At 35.0% G+C, this 16,458-nt stretch overlaps 1 protein-coding gene across 9 annotated transcripts in view; it reads left to right on the top strand.

Annotated features, from left to right (window-relative positions):
- Nucleotides 1–16,458, top strand: part of EPHA7 (EPH receptor A7) — a 164,158-nt gene that overhangs the window by 99,700 nt on the left and 48,000 nt on the right. The window lies entirely within an intron of this gene.

The following is a 16,458-nucleotide window of genomic DNA, read 5'->3' as shown; positions in this document are numbered from 1 at the left end:
TTGGAAAGGGCCTTAAAGTTCATCAAGTTCCAACCCCACTGCCATAGGGCAGCACGCCACCCACTAGATCAGGTTGGCCAAAACCCCATCCAACTTGGCTTTGAACATTTCCAGGGATGGGACATCCGCAACATCATGCATTACTGGTAATAAATATCACTGTCTGGATATACCACTGACATTGATTATTAATGGTAAATTAAGAAAGAATTCTGTTAGTTTATTATAAATGTTCAAAGAAATGAAATACAAATTCTAGTGGCATATGCGTTGTACACAATTTTAGAAAGAATACTTTTATTGGAACTCACTTGATATAATCATTTATCCCACTTGCCACTCGATTTCTGTATTTTTCCAGATATTTCTATGCCTTTCCTGCTTGTGAGCCATCTTCTCCTGGCTTATTTTTCAAGGAGTTTTTGCCTCAAAATCTGTGATAAGACCTGTTATACTGAACATTACTTGTGATTTCAGTAATCAGCTTTATGACTTTTCTTCAAGAATGAGTCTTGCTAACCAAGATGGAAATAGAGGCAGCCTATCTTGTTTCACACAGCAATTTCTGGTAAAGGAAGAGAATGGCAAGGAGTGAAGAATAAAGCAAGAGAAAGTATAATTCCCTTATTTTTTGCTATTACTGAATCCATGGAATCATGTCATGCACAGTGGATTTTTCACCTTATTTTTGGAAGAATGCTTAAAATAATCTCTCATCTTCAGGGATATATAAAACATCACTATGAAACTATCTGAAAGACAGTGTCATTATCAGTATTTTACATATTGGTGGGTTTTTTTTTTTCAGAGTAGTGTTGAAAGGCTTCCATCAGACTTCTGTCTGACTATAGTGGTCATTAGATACACATACAAAAATGCATCCTCTAACCCAAAAAGCTTTTACCCTAAGTGACAATGGCATGCTTTGTCAAGGACAAGGTGAAATGCTAATGTTGTGTTTACCACTTATTCTAACCTACTGCCTGGTGAAGCAGGAGAATGCTGTTAGTCTGAAGGACAGCTTTATGATTATAATTTCTGGAACTTCCTGAGTAATTAGGACACGCTCATTTATTATGGCAATTTACAACAGTTCTGTCTGGGAAACAATATAGATTCTTCAAATTTCTTTCCACCATGTTAGATTAAAATCTTCATCTGCTGGTTCAACACACATTTCTCATGTCTTCTTTCCTAAAACTCTGCCACAGACAATTTTTAATATATTTTTTTTTCTTGTTAGGCATGGCAGGAAAAGCATTACACAGCTTTTTATATTTAGATTAAGAAAAGCAGTCAAAAGTTGTTTGGGTAACTGCAAGTTTATTTGAGGTAGATTTGCTATATGTACTATGTGAAATTTTGGGGACTTGGAAAAGTTTAATCCAGAATATTTTTGTGATCTAAAGTAATTAAGATATCATTTAGCTGAAGACTGATGATGTACACATTTACCCAGACTTGAGGTTAAAACCTTACAGTAAAAAACAGAGAAATATATTTGTGCTTTCTAAACAAGTCATTATACTAGTCATTTTTGATGACATTTTTGATTACACTAGTCTTTTTTTTTTTTAAGAAATATTTCTAACATTAGAAACCAATTTAATATTAAAATAATATAAATAATTGCCAGGGAAATATTCTTATGACAGTGAGAACTTTGGTGAAAACAAATATTTGTTGATTTTGATTGAATGGTATTCCTGCTTTTGCCTTTTGCAGGGAGCTAAAACCAAAACATTTAGCACATAAATCATGAATAGAGATTTTTGTCAACGCATTTGTAGCTTGGTTATTCATTCCTGTATTTTACAGTTATATTATGCACTATCTGTAGTGTTTTATGTATTCTATCTTATATTAAATATAATATATCTGGGTAAGCTGGGTTACATACACTTTCTAAATAAGGACTGTGGTGGTTTTACTCAGGTGGGCAGCTGAGTTCCACCACGGCCTCTCTCTCACTTCCCCTCCTCAAAGAGGAAGGGGGAGAAAATACGACACAAAGAGCTCAAGGTTTGAGATAAGGATTATTTAATTAAAGGGAAAAGGGAGAGGGAAACAAACAAACAAACAAACAAAAACAAAGGCCACACAGAAACACAGAGAGAGAAAAGCAGTTACTCTGTACTTCCCATCAATGAGGAATGTTCACGTCCTGGGAAGCAGGGCCTCAATACGCGTAGTGGTTGTTCAGGAGGACAGCTGCTTCCACAACGAGAGCCCCCCTTCTCCTTCTCCTTTCCCACATTTTATTGCTGAGTGTGACATCATATGGCATGGAATATCCCTTTGGTCAGTTTAGGTCAGCTGCCCTAGTGATGTCCCCTCCCCATCACTTGCCCACCCCCAGCCTGCTGGGGGCTTGGAGGGAGTCCTGATGTGGTGCCAGTACTGTGCAGCAATAGACACAACACTGGTATGATACCAGTGCTGTTCTAGCTACAAGTGCAGAACACAGCACCGTATGGGCTGCTGCAGGGAAAGGTAGCCATCCCAACCAGACCAGACCAGCACAAGGAAAATGGAAAAGGATTAAAACTGAGGGAACTGGGATTGTTCTTCTTACAGGTTACTAGCGATAGGACAAGAGGGAATGGCCTCAAGTTACGTCAGGGGAGGTTTAGGTTGGAAATTAGGAGAAATTTCTTCTCAGAGAGAGTGGTTAGGCATTGGAATGGGTTGCCCAGGGAGGTGATGGAGTCACCATCCCTGGGGATGTTTAAGGAAAGTTTGGACGTGACGCATAGGGACGTGGTTTAGTGGGTGATATTGGTGGTAAGGGGATGGTCAGACCAGATGATCTTGAAGGTCTTTTCCAGCCTTAATGATTCTATGATTCTATGTTTTCTTATCTGGAGTTACTGCTAGAGAATGAGGAACTCTGGCACCCTGCAGCTGCTGATGATTATGGTACTTCAGTTTCTCATCTCCATTTTAGATAGAAATATTCATCATCTAACAAAATTTTATTTCTGTTAGTACTGAGTTTTCTTGCTACGTGCACTTTTTTAACCAACATGCTTCAAAAGTAGTGTTTCACAGAACACTGTGATAAATGTCAGTAAACAATGCATAATTTAAATGGAATTTTGACTGAGCAAATGTAAATCATTAAATGAAAAAAAAAAAGTTTAAAATACATTAACACTTGCTATGGTGGAACCTGGTTAATGTAAAAACTGTACTGCAAAGCTTGGTGGGCTTGCCTTCAGGTGAGCATATTACTTTTTGTTGTTGTTGTTACAGAAACATAATATAGTGAGTTATTTTATTATCAGCACCACTTTGGTAGATTTTGTATGTTTGTTGTTTTAGTGATTTTGATTTTTGTTGGGTTTGGGAATGATAATTATTCCAGCAAAATTAGTTCAAATTTTTCCATAAATAAAAGAATGCAAAAATTGAAAGCTATGGTGTTTTCCCAAGAACACTTAAATGTGTAATCAGAGATCTGTATCTAGCTCAAGAAATAATAGTATCCTCTCAAGGCACAAAGATTCATTAATTGCCAAAAATCAATATCCTGGCAAAATAAACATCTAGCAGCATTTATAAATAAGCTGTCATTGCCTCAATAAAGATGAGATAATTGCAGGGTCATCAATTTAACACTTGTTTGTTTGTTTTTTGTCATTAATACACAAGTCATTTTTAATATTGATTTTTTTGCTCTGGTGAGCCATTAAAACAAAGCAGGTGTATTAGCTTCTATTCATGGCTAATGTTCCAGTGAATCAGGCCAGAAAATAAATAAACCAACCAAACAAAAACATTGTCAGGTGATATATATTGAATGAAAGCCCATAGCCTAACTTTCATTGTGCAGCGTTTCAGTTAAAAAAACATATCCTGATGGGTATATATGTGAGGTTTTGTTTACCTCAGTGCTTTGAAAGAATGCAAACAGAAAAATAAACCTAGAAAAATAAAAAGGTGGAAATATCATGCCAATAAATAAACGAATAAGCCTTAAGAGAGAAATAATTTTACAGAGTACATTAAATAAACCATTGTTAGGGCTGGCAATTTCAAAAGAACTAACTTAAAAAACAAATCTTTTAGGATTTTGAAAAAAAAAAGTGGAAAAAAAAGACATTTATGTATTATTTAGAAGAAAACTACATTTAAATACTATGTCAAAGGAGTCAGGTATTCAATATGGACAGAAGTGCATATCATTGATATACCTATTATATTCTAGATGTGTAATTCCCCCCGCCCTTTTTTTTTTTTTTTTCTTCAGATCTGTGATTTAACCTGAAGCTGGATGATTCCAGTGTTTAAAAGACATAATTTGGTTTCCCAGCCCTTGGCAGCATTCTGCTCTGGGGCCCCAGTCCAGTGGTGCACACTGGACCATTCCATTCCTTTTTGGGGATACAAGCAGTAGTGTAGATCACATTACTGGCGGGATTTAGGTCATGGTGCTGAAACTGTACTGTGTTTTGTTTATTATTTCAAAATTAATTTACCATTTAATGTTAAAGGTATGAAAGCAAACCATGGGATAACAAAAAGAGCCTAATTTCTGTTCAATTGTAGCAATCTCTTTATCAAAATATTCAGCACCAGTATATCCCTGTTTTACTTATATTCCTTTTCATCCTCTTCTTCAGCTGCTATGGCCAAAGATCACAGAGAAAAGTCTTCTTTATGGAGTAAAAGTTTAAATTATTCAAGTTCACTTAAGTTACAGTTAAGTAAAAGTTTTCTCTAGTAATAGCAGAGGAGACCTGGAAGTGTAATTTCCTAAGGCCACTCTAAATCATACGTAACTTTGGGTCACCTCTCATACCCATTCTTCAAGTGGCTTTATATAGCTTTCCTTGTAATACCACTGATTTTGCTGTATCATGTTTATCTTTTTCTTTCTTTTTGGTTCTTCTCTAGTAAAGACACAAAATGTTTGTCCATTTTTTATATTTCAAATTCTGTGGAATTTAACGTTTCATTAAACTTTACCTTTTTGTTATTCAATGTCCAAAACGTTTTTTAAATCTTTAAGTTCATTATGATCTAGATGCATGAAATATAACATGAATGATAGTTGAGTCAATGCTAGAAACACTTTTTACTTTTCAATACAGACAAAACAAAGGAAGGAGGAATGAAGACAGAAAGTCTATAGAGAAGAAAATCAGATCAGACTTATCAGGCATTCAATTCACAGCAAAGAAATAATAAGATAACAGGTATATAGGAGGAAGGCTGACCTTTCTTCCTCCTGTCTGCTTTATCTTGCAAAGAGAAAGAGGTGATTGTGCATATCACAGAATCACAGAATGTTAGGGATTAGAAGGGACCTTGAAAGATCATCTAGTCCAATCCCTCTGCCAGAGCAGGAACACTTAGATCAGGTCACACAGGAACATGTCCAGGTGGATTTTGACCGTCTCCGGAGAAGGAGATTATACAACCTCCCTGGGCAGCCTGTTCCAGTGTTCTGTCACCCTCACCATGAAAAAGTTTCTGCTCAACCTCCAACCTCCATTCAGTGACTCTGTCCAAGAAAAGCTGGTACAGACCAGTGGATATTTCTGAACCACAAACTCATAAATTTGGTTCTCAAGTGAAATGATTCTCTTCCAAATTTATAGTTTCTGGAAAAGGGATCTTGCTGTGGAGACAAAAGAAAGAAGAGAAATTTACTTTCAGGCCTGTAATGACTAGTGCAAAAGGTGCTGATTAAGCAAAAATAATAATTCCTGCAAACCTGCTGTTACCTGGATAACCAGTGACAATCTGACAAACTGTATTTGGAGCAAATGCTAGGTGGTTGATCCACCTTTCACTCTGCTGATTAATAGCCTAATTAAGAGCGTAGTTTGTTCCATTTATTTTAACATGAGTGTTGCTGTGCCATGTTATAAAGTGCCAGTGAGTAGACTATTCATTCCTGCTTAAAAACAATACTACAAATACTACAAAACAAAACAAACAATCAAACAAAAACCACAAAGAAATGCACTGTCTTTGTAACTGTTTTACTTTTTATTTATATTTTCTGTCTATGGGCTTTTCTTTTAAGTGTACAGACAACAATTAGTCACCCATTAATGTGTTGAATGCTTTAGGTACCTAAATGAATCGCTGAAAAGAACTAAAGAACACCTGCGATCTCTTAATAATAACCATCAAACTGTCAGAAGCAAAAATAACAAGCAAAAATATTTGCAACAAAAGAAAGGAGAAGACAGACAATGCAAAAGAAAGCAAAATATATTTATAAAGCAGGTTGTAAAAGCAGTTAATGCTAAACATGTGATGTTTATGTCAATAGAATGAGTCAAATATGCTTCAAGTGAAGTACTGTATTTCGAACTGCCTAATGTCACCAGCGCCTGCAGGGACAGTTTGCTAACTCCCCATGAACATCAGCCAGCTCTTCAAAGTAGTTTCCATTATGCAACACGGAGCTTTAAAGACATCCTTCCTTATTGATCTTGTTTTTGCATGATTCAACTTGCTAAGAACAAGATAAAGTTTCTCTGATAAACATTGATATTCCATCGGTAAGGAGAATTTCTTCAGTTTAGCATACTTATTGTCATTGTTTGTATCTATGCAGACAGTTTAACCAGCTCTGGAATTGAGAAATCATTAAAATGTTTTGTAGTAGTTGTTTTTTCTTCTAACAGTTAAGCTCCTTAAAACTCTAGACAACTGCTTACATTCCTAACTTCTTGTAGTACGAAGCCTCTACTCAAGACCAGTCATGGCACTTCATGTGCTGTTCTACAGTCAGGAACTGGGCAGGATTATTTTCTAGACTATGCATTCTTCATGTTATAGCCAACAAGATGCCAGTATCTGAATTCTCAGAAGCACTGGTTGCAAAAGCCCACATTCCTCCCTCCCTTCCTTTTTTTCCTTCCCTTTCCTTTTCTGTCATCCTTCTTGTTCCATGAAAACTAAAGTAAAGGAGCAAAAAGGATAATTTCACACTAATTGAATCCGTATTGTGCAAAATGCTGCAGACTTGGATTTTCTTTCTCTCTCTCTCTCTCTCTTTCTTTCTTTCTTTCTTTCTTTTTCTTTCTCTCTCTCTCTTTTTTCTCTCTTTCTCTTTCTCTTTCTCTCTTTCCTCTTTCTCTCTCTTTTGTTCTTTCTTTCTTTCTTTCTCTCTCTTTCTCTCTCTCTCTTTCTCTTTCTCTCTTTCCCCTTCCTTCCTTCCTTCCTTCCTTCCTTCCTTCCTTCCTTCCTTCCTTCCTTCCTTCCTTCCTTTGAGATTTAGCTTGTTATTAAATATGTATATTTACATATTCTAAGTATTTTAAAATACCACATCAATGATCTCTTTTATTTTTACTTTCTTTCAATTATTTTGCCAGCAGCTAACAACAGGGCTAAAAAAAAAAGGAGAAGCATGTACTTAACACTAGAATATGTTATCTGGCTAGACTAGCTGTGCAAGAAAACACTTCTATCCCATTTAATCTGTACATGCAGTGCATGTATGAATCTCTGACTGGTTCTTGAAGGATACAAATGTTGTTAAAAAGGGGCCACGAGTCTTCGTATTACATGATTTTTGATGTGTATTTCATAAACCTTTAACACAGTTTGGATTACAGAAATTCCAAGATTGAAAAAAGAAAAACTCATCAAGTTCCAATTAAGACAAGTTCCAATAAGACATGCCCGTATAATTGTCAGCTTTATATTATGACTAATTCAACCACTGTTGGTCAATCAGAACATACATGTGTATATACATATATATTTATTATTATACCCAAGTGTGTGTGCAGTACGGCTTTGATTAGTAAGTAACCTAGGTAATAAATAGATTGATCAAGAGAGCAGTTTCTAAGAGTTTTAGCATAGCTATTTTCTAAGGCAGGGTTTTTATATACACAGGTAAGAGAAAGTAATGAACATTTTATTTTATATGAGAATGCATATATATGCATGTATTTATATATTATGTATTTATTATCATGCAAAATTCCCGTACTAATATTTTTTTCATTTCATACTGTAAGCAATGCTGAGACCATATACATTAAGGAAACAAGCTATAGATGTTCCTGATACTGATATATATCTATTTTAATGCATGTATTATAATGTATATATAATGTATTATATATCACACTTGTGAGAACAAATAATTACACTGGAACATGTTCAAATGAATAAGGCAATAGACTAATATTAGGAGGATATAGGCCTATTTCTGATGCTGTCTACATACTGTATAACCTTTAGATTCTGTTTTGCATGTTCAGGTATTAACACAGTGTCTAAATGGTCTCTAGCTAGTTTAAATAGAAACTATAGTTTAGGATATTCTCTTTCATGTAAATAGAGTTGCTCTACTGGTGATGTGCCTTAGAATCACTAAATTTTAGTCTTTTGATGTTGGTGGTGAATACAACTTTTGCACTGTAGTTATCAGTAGGTAGCAATAATTTTCTACTGCAGAGTTGGAGCCTCTTTCATAGAAAAACAGTAATTGAAAAATGATCTACGCACTCTGTGTAGGAAAATAGTAATTTTCTTTAAAACACAATATAGTGCTGTGGGTATGACTCAAGTTTCATTTCTCTTGTGTCATTCCAGTTTTACTTTCTTTTTGTTGTATCCTTTACAACTTTGAAAGACTTGTAAGATTTGTAAACACTATTTTTCCATACTTTTATTTAACAGGACAGCACATACTATATAAAGTGTGAGAGACAGACCAACCCTGCTCTCTTTCAATATCTTCACTGTGAGTGACAGAATGGCATGTCAGTTCTGAGTCAGTTCTGTTATTTGGGATAAATAGAACCATAATAAACTGTTCAAGGATGTTTATACACTTTTGCTTATTTGGCCAATACACTGAGTAATTCTGTAATTTAACAGAATCAACTTTTTCTCTTTTTTTTAAACTTTAACCTGTCTAAAATTGTACATGGCCTTCTGTTACTGCAAAGATCTCCATTTTCAACTTTTTCACCCTGGATATTGATTAAAGTTCCAGTGATTCACTGCAATCGCTTCTTACTCACACCATTAAAAACTGAAATAGAATCAAACCCTGAGTTAGCTAGTTGGCGTATCCCCATATCTCCTCCTTCCAATGTTGTTTCATGCTTTAATCTTTTCAGCTTTAAATTCATTGCCTACAACTGTGAAGTTGCAGTTAAGTGAGTAGCTATGGTATTTAGCCAGTGGCTTGCTGAACTACCTTTAAGCTCACTGAGAGTTAAATTTACACTGTCGCATGTAGAAAGATGGATCTTGCTAGATTTGCATGAGAGGTAAATCAGAGTAGACCCTGGACTAATTTCCTTACGAAGATTTAAGGATCAAGGAATCCTCTTTAAGTTTGCAAGGAAAATATAAGGAATAAGGGTAAATTTTAGATGGTGTGTGAAAAAGAGAGGGTCCACCTCTCACAAAAAAAATATTTATATGTTAGGTGTCATGTTTACTTGGTGTGCCAGGTAATCAGTTTCTTCTAAAATCAGTGCCTACATTCACTGTGTATACAATGGAGAAAGTTGTTCCCGGGTGTTAAAATAAGATGTCAAATTTGTGGGTCTAGGTTTAAACAGTCAGGATCTATTCTGGATCCCTCCAACACACTTACCACTCTATCACAGGGAGTGAAGCTGTTTAGAGAATTTAAGCACTTAATCTAGGAGAGCTGTAGCTGCCTAAAGGGTAGGTGCACCAAGTTGCCTAAGTTAAATTGTCTGGATCCCATCCAGAGCTATTTCTGAAATAAAAAAGTAAAAAACCTATCTGTGTAATTGGCAAAGAAATGCCAAAATCTTTTTGTTAAAAAAATAAAAAAATAAAAAAATAAAATGTAACCAATTATGTAGCAATGCTAGATGATCAGTTGTGATAATTACATTTTTAATTACTTTACCTTTAGGACCTGATTCTGATCTTATTTCCGTTGGTATAAAGCAAGGATAACTTAGGTAAAATCAATGTAGCTAAACTAAAATACAATTGATGAGAGGTCAGAATCAAGCCCTAAATGCTGCACTAAAAGTAGAACTAATCAGAAAACTAAATGGGTTTATAATTTGTGTAATTCACATTTTCTTAATCTAACTTTCCAAGAAGTTAACCTTTGGATAAAGAACTTGGGTTCCCCTTAGAGCCTTCTAGCATTCAGAGAAGTGAAGCCACTAGAAAGTCTGTAAAAAGATGATGATTCTGTACAGCTTTTGAAACCACATAGTGAATTCTTTAATTTTAATGATTGATGTATTTCCAATTTAATATATTCCTGCATCAGACAAGTCTTTGTCTCTGTGCAAGGTTTTCAAGTGAGCAGAAGCTAGAGACATGTTGAACCATAGCATGTTCTCAAATAACAAAACAAAAAATCACAAGTGTTTGTGCTGTTTGTCCTGTGTGGAGCCAGGAGTAGGACCCGGTGATCCTCATGGGTCCCATCCAATGCAGGATATGTGATCCCTTCAATGCTGTGATTCTGTGATTCTTTTTTGTTTTTTTGTTTTGTTTAAAAAAAAAAAGAAAAGAAATAAGTGGATTTAGGAACCAACATCTACGCAAAATAAAGAAAATTTAAGGTCTTTTGGAAATAATATTTTGAATGTACTTTTTGTGCAGTAGATAGTAGGGATACAATTGTTTTAGAATCATGACAATTTATCATGTAAATACAGTTACAGAAGTCCTATAAGTGCTTTGTTCCTGTTACATTTTTTAATATTATTTCTTAGGAAAAAAAAAAAAGAGAGAGAGAGACCAAATTTAAAGGAACCAAAGTTTCGTGCATTTTATTTTTAATGTGTGCATTTAAATGTGTGCATTATCTCTATAATAATTCTACTGTTTAATAGGTAGGTGTTAATTTATATTGTATATTCAGATCAATCAGCTAGATTCACTTTACAAAATATTTTTCCTATGAGATAATGGGTTTTCCTTCTGCTTTTGCATGATGCTATTTTCAACATTGTTTCAAATGTTCATTTTTTCCTCAGTTGTTGAAATGTGTGAAATTTTTTTATACTTTGAGGGAAATGTTGAATATTGTGTTTATATCAGTGGCAGTTCTCCACAGTAGTGACCCCACTCTCATCAGTGAGACTGCATCTTTGACAAGCCCTGACCTTGGAGTCATGGGCTGTTTGCTGTGTCTAACCTTCCTCTCATAGACATGAGTTTCACTCCCATGCATACTCACTAACTTCAGGCTTGTTACTTCTACTGTTTATCACTGTAGTAGAGATTCCCAGATGGATATATATAAATATGAGAGATGTAGCACTGTTTGGAAAAAAAAATAAAGGTTTATAACTGAACAAAATTGCAAGCCAATTTTTCAAGGAATCTCACCCAAGCTGCTCTCAGAAATGCATCCATCCTTAGTAGTGCCATTATAATGCATTTCACGTGAATTTGGAAGGCTGAAACAGAAGTTGTACACACTTTAGGAATGTAACTAGGGCAATGTTTTCTCGCCACTGAACAATTATATTTTTGAAAGCACCAGTTTGACCAAACCTGTGGCACAGTGATAATTATCGTTTAGTGATGACATCTTTGTAGAATATTTATACGCTTTTCCATTAATATTTGATAAACTTTTTTTTTTTTTTTCCTTTTTGGCATGACATTTCCCAGATTTTCTTGGCTATGTCTGAAACAAAATTCTTTGTTATGGGGCTGGAATTTATTCAACTGTCTCTTGGACATCCTATGCTATATAAACGTAATCGTACTGGTCCATAGGCCTCCAAAGTCACCACCTCATATCACATTTTACGGCTGCAAATGCAACTTTTACTTTTAGACAAGTCAACTGGGATAACAATATTAGCTATACAGTAGCAAGAAGAATGTATTAAGGTGATTTTTTTTTTCATGAGCAACATCCTTGAAGTTGACATTTTTGTGACTGAATAGATGACAGCATGAAATTCAATTACAGCAAACAGTCTCAGTCATTACACCTGTCTGCTTCCAGAGGAAAGGATTTGTAAATTGTGCTTTATCCTTCCATTCCCAAAAACCTGTGTCTGTAATGACACTTGCCAGCAGAGATGACTGGAGACAGAAGGAGAACATAATGTGTCTGAGTAGCCCACCAGGGAAAAGAGTATTCTCATCTTTGGGAGTTTTGTAGTGTTTTGTTTTCCTTAATGAAGAGTAATACCTATGGGTCAAGGATTTACTGCAAGGCTAGTGGCAGATGTTTCAGCTAAAAAAAAAAAATAAAAAATTAAGAAAGATGAATCACACAAAAAAAAAGGCAGGACAAAAGAAAAATCTAATTAACATAGAAATATTTCTTCTGCAAAGCAAAACAAATGCTGCATGAGAACAAAAGCCTCTCTCTGTTATTTGTAAGGCTGGTTTGCTAGCTAGTCTAACACATTTGTAAGAATCAGGTTTGTGCCTGACATGTCAAAACATATTCACAAAGCAAGAGTTGTGGACACCTTGGGAGACGATGTTGTCACTTGTTACGCAACTCAGCATCAGTTCATCACTGATTGATGCCAAAATTGCCAGTTCGGGAAGAAATGGGATACAGACATGACAATAATATTTGTACTAAATGTCAGGCAAAAGAAACAGGGGAGTTCATAGAATGGGTCTAGACATAGACTTTGACCAGAAAAAGCAACAACAACAGCAACAACAACAACAACAAAACAAAAATAAAAAATTATGTGACAGACAGACTGTCGGCCCTGATCTTTCTAATTTATTTATTTTTATTTTTATTTTTATTTTTTTGCTTTCCTCCAGATTTTGCCGTAGTACATACTATATAAAACTGATCCTGCTGGCTGGATTGAGGTTGATGAAGGAATTACCAAAAATTAACTATTTGAAATGAATTGGTAAATGAACTTAGTAAACGACTACATATTGGATATTTTAAGCTTAAGTTTTCTTAGAACTTTTCTAGTAATATTAGGGAATATCAGAATCTATTCTTTTTTTCTCATTTTTGACTTCTATTCATTAATTGATTTGCAAAAGTATTCAGATATCTAGTATTTCTGTTGCTCTTCTTAAATCAGCAGATAATTTAGGAGTTTCTCAACTACAAAAGCAATGGCAAAAAATTCAATGGAGTAATGCAGTCAAGTATTACTTGAGTACATTGCCTGCTACCATATATTCCTGACATCCCCAAGCGCCCAGAGAGCCTCATGTGCCTCGGTTCATGGCTTACAGAACATTGTAAGCACACTGTGTTATATTTATGAGCCGGAAAGTAAAGTGTGTCAGAGAGGAAGTTAAAATGGCTTCTCTGTAGGATATTGTTAGTGTAAAATATCTGATTTATTTGGGTCATTTTTTGAACACTGCGGCTTATAAACACAGTGGGGAATTTTGCTGTCATTGATCCAAAGCAATGGGTACTAATGGCATAATACAGTGGTACTCAGTAACCTTTTATCATGGGCTTCTTTGTCATGTGGAGACTTAACTGAGGGCAGAGAAATATACTTTAACAAAAAAGAAAGTCTTATAAATTTCCATTTATCCATTTAATAATGTTCAGCTTAAGAGCTGCCATTCTCTTTTCTGCTGTATGAATTATGCAAAATAATATGAAAATTATTTTACATATTAGTGTAAACATGAGGATTAATGTAGGAAAATTTTATCAAGCATTCAAAGGACCAGCTGTGGCTAGTCATGGCTTGAATAGCACTGACATGGTACAATGCTATAAAATGTATATATTATTTTTTCTTTCACATAAATCTTTTGTATATTTATGGAAAATTGAATAAATGAATAAGAGAAATTAGCAAGGTCTTAAAATTTGCCCAGTACCTGCAAACCATTGTCAAGGTTTTGCTTTAGGTGATATCTATATTGCTCCTCAAAAGTGAGCATGACAGGGCATGTCCTGAGGCACATTGCTTCATACCAGCATAAAACCCAGTGTGCTGCCCCATGCTGACTCCAGGCCCTTGACAACAACTGCTGCAATTCCTCAAGGTGTATAATCTCTTCACTTACAGATTTTATCTAGCAGTTTTAACAATCCTGATGCGTACGTTTCCCCTCAGAACAAACCAGAGCTCAGTGGGAGGCCAAGTTCTGCCTTAATTTACACTCTTTCTCTTGGGAGCAAATTAGTAAGCAAAGCAGTGTGGAAGGGTGCCATTTGAGTAACAGTGGTATAGGAATGGTAACACAGTACAGGGATTTTTGTATTCTCTTCCTGAACAACCATTTAAGAGCCAACAACAGTATAATTCTTTGCTACTGTTTTCATTATACACACATATATGTACATATATATGGGTTAATTTTGTGTTTGTTGTCTGTAAGAAGCCAGGTGCCAATCTCAGTTAAAAGAGCTGGACAGTCAAAGCAACCCTTTTGCTTAAAGATTTTTGCCCAGAAAGGAGACAGTGATGACATTTTACAAAGAAATAATTATGTTATAATTATTGGGATGCTGATATCTCCGATTTTCCATAATTTACTTCTGTTAGCAATGTCCCCTTCAGACCACATACTCTAAGCAACCCCACCTGCTACAGAAGGCCGTTGCAGGAAACTGTTGTTAATGCTTTATGTAATGTAAAATGTATGTTGATAGTTTTACAGGGATATAAAAATTGATATCTTTGCTGCTGTGTGAAAAGCTAGTGCTTTTGAATAATTGTTACACATCTTCAGGATATGAAAAGGAAAGAGGCCAAAGGCTGGAATTTTTGTCCTTTGGGAAGTACTGCAAGGGTCCCGTGCAATGAGAGCTAGTGTTACTATTGATTTTAGCCAGTACAAGACAAAGTTTAGATTGTCATAAGCACATGACTGCTATTATAAAATAAATATATATATATATATATATATGAAAAAAACAGTTAAGGAAGGTTGATAGCCCATTTTCTCATTAGTCTTTCTATAATAAATCATGAAACCAGAGATGCAAAGGTAGATTTGATTGCATTTATTAACATGGGCTCTGGTTCTGCACTGGGAGCATTTACTCTACTCCATTTGGGAAACTTTCTGCAGAGTTGAAAACCCTCATTCCTGAGGGTTTTTAATAATTTGTTTTATAGACATGAATTACTAACAACTCGGAAATGCTGTTTCTAGAGATACTTTTTTAAAAGTATCATATGAAAAGTCTCCATGCTGCCAGATGAAATTGAGACACATTCATGATCCAGAAGTTGAATAAATCTCAGAAAAGAGAAATAGCTAAGTAGGTTTCTTTTGTTGACAACTTTTTTTTTTTTTTTTTTTTTTTTTTGTGAAACCAGTGTTAGAGTTGATTTTGTGCTAGAAATCAGCACATAATACCTAGCTTCTCCGGTATGTGTAAGTCCAGTTTCACGTTTTCATTTTTCAGTTTATATGTTTTTGTTTTAGCATTTTGTACTTTTTTCATATTTTTTTTCAGTTACAAATTGCAAAAAAAAAAAAAAATAATAATTTTGCATCTGTCTTTGTATTTTGGAAAGTACACTTCAAATGAAGGGAAATGTTAGGCATAAGAGCCAGAGAATAGTTAAGGGCAGAGCTAAGGCATGAGAAATATTATTTTATAATATTTTCACAGAACTCCGGACTAAAAGCAATGCCTTCTAAACAACACTGCAGTTTTCTATGCATGTATATTTGGTATATAATAATATATCATATGCTTGGCTTAGCAGTATGAATGCAACACATCAGTCTACCAGGCACAATATTCTCCGTGGAACAGAATATTTCCTTGGAATATCCTGCTCTTTTTGACACCTCAGTTTTAACTTTTTCTATAACTCGATCTGGAAATGATGACCAGCTTGAAATCTATATAACTTGAAGGCTTTATCAGTAAAGCCCAGCAGAGTTATATTTCTCTGTGGCTGTGATGTTGAAACCTGGTGAAAAATCAATTTTTCCTTTTGCTGAATGGTATATTTGAAGCATTTTAAAAAGGTGAATGAGTGTGCTGAGAACCTGTCATTCTAGAAGTACTTTCTTATGCAGCATGTGTAGGTACATCTGCCTGTTAGCCCTGAGAGGCTGCGTGTGTTTGATGCATTGGATATTGCGTCAGCAGGAAGGAGTAAAGGAGGAGATGAGGTATATCAGAAAGAAAGTTTGTAGCAAATGGTGTTTTGAACAGCCGGTATCCCCCAGTGTAATATATTATGGAAATAATGATCCTGACAAGTGATGCTTCTTTGTTACCTGAAAAGATTCAGTAGGGATTATGCATGCTCAAATCACTCTGGACTGGATACTATGTTGTCTACAAATGCTGTAAGCGTCTTCATCATGAACGACTTTGTCATAGTTGCAGTAGCAAAAATTAGATTACTAAAAGAAAAAAAAAATGTGTTTAACTTATTATTTTAGCTAGCAAAGGGAACAAAAAGTGGCATTTTTAATTCTGTTTTTATAGATTTATCTTTTATTCTGATTTAATACCAAATTTTAGTTTGTATTTAGGGCTGAATTGCAAGCTTTAACTCATTTTCAAGCTTGCTC

Source organism: Cygnus atratus, chromosome 3, assembly GCF_013377495.2.
Source record: "Cygnus atratus isolate AKBS03 ecotype Queensland, Australia chromosome 3, CAtr_DNAZoo_HiC_assembly, whole genome shotgun sequence".
Classification (NCBI taxonomy): Eukaryota; Metazoa; Chordata; class Aves; order Anseriformes; family Anatidae; genus Cygnus; species Cygnus atratus.
Note: the sequence above shows the minus strand (reverse complement) of the source record. Positions and strands in the feature narration are given on the sequence as shown.